The following is a 1,003-nucleotide window of genomic DNA, read 5'->3' as shown; positions in this document are numbered from 1 at the left end:
ATTATATCGTAAAGCTACATAACGTTATACGGTATATCGTAATGCTACATAACGTTATACCTTATATCGTAACGCTACATAACGTTATACGTTATAAGGTAATGATTCATAACGTTATACCTTATAACGTAATACTACATAGCGTTATACGTTATAGCATAATACTACATAACGTTATACGTTTTAACGTAATGCTACATAACGTAATACGTTATAACATAATGCTACATAACGTTATACGTTTTAACGTATTGCTACATAGCGTTATACGTTGTATCGTAATACTATGTAACGTTATGCATTATATCGTAAAGCTATATAAAGTTATACGTTATAACATAATACTACATAACGTTATACGTTTTAACGTAATACTACATAACGTAATACGTTATAACATAATGCTACATAACGTTATACGTTATATCGTAACGCTACATAACGTTATACGTTATAATGTAATGATACATAACGTCATACGTTATAACGGAATACTAGATAGCGTTATACGTTTTAACGTAATGCTACATAACGTTATACGTTATAACGTAATGCTACATAACGTTATACGTTATATCGTAACGCTACATAACGTTATACGTTATAAGGTAATGATTCATAACGTTATACGTTATACGGTAATGCTACATAACATTATACGTTATAACGTAATAGTACATGACGTTATTCGTCTTAACGCAATGCTACATAACGTTATACGTTATAAGGTAATGATACAAGACGTTATACGTTATAACGTAATGCTACATAACGTTATACGTTACAACGTAGTTCTACATAACGTTATACGTTATATCGTATTACCATATAACGTTATACGCTATAACGTAATACTACATAACGTTATACGTTGTAACGTAATACTACATAACGTAATACGTTATAACATAATAATACATAACGTTATACGTTTTAACGTAATGCTACATAACGTTATACGTTATATCGTAACGCTACATAACGTTATACGTTATAAGGTAAT

Source organism: Bombus pyrosoma, linkage group LG1, assembly GCF_014825855.1.
Source record: "Bombus pyrosoma isolate SC7728 linkage group LG1, ASM1482585v1, whole genome shotgun sequence".
Taxonomy (NCBI): Eukaryota; Metazoa; Arthropoda; class Insecta; order Hymenoptera; family Apidae; genus Bombus; species Bombus pyrosoma.
The sequence above is the reverse complement of the archived record's forward strand: the minus strand, read 5'-3'. Positions refer to the sequence as shown.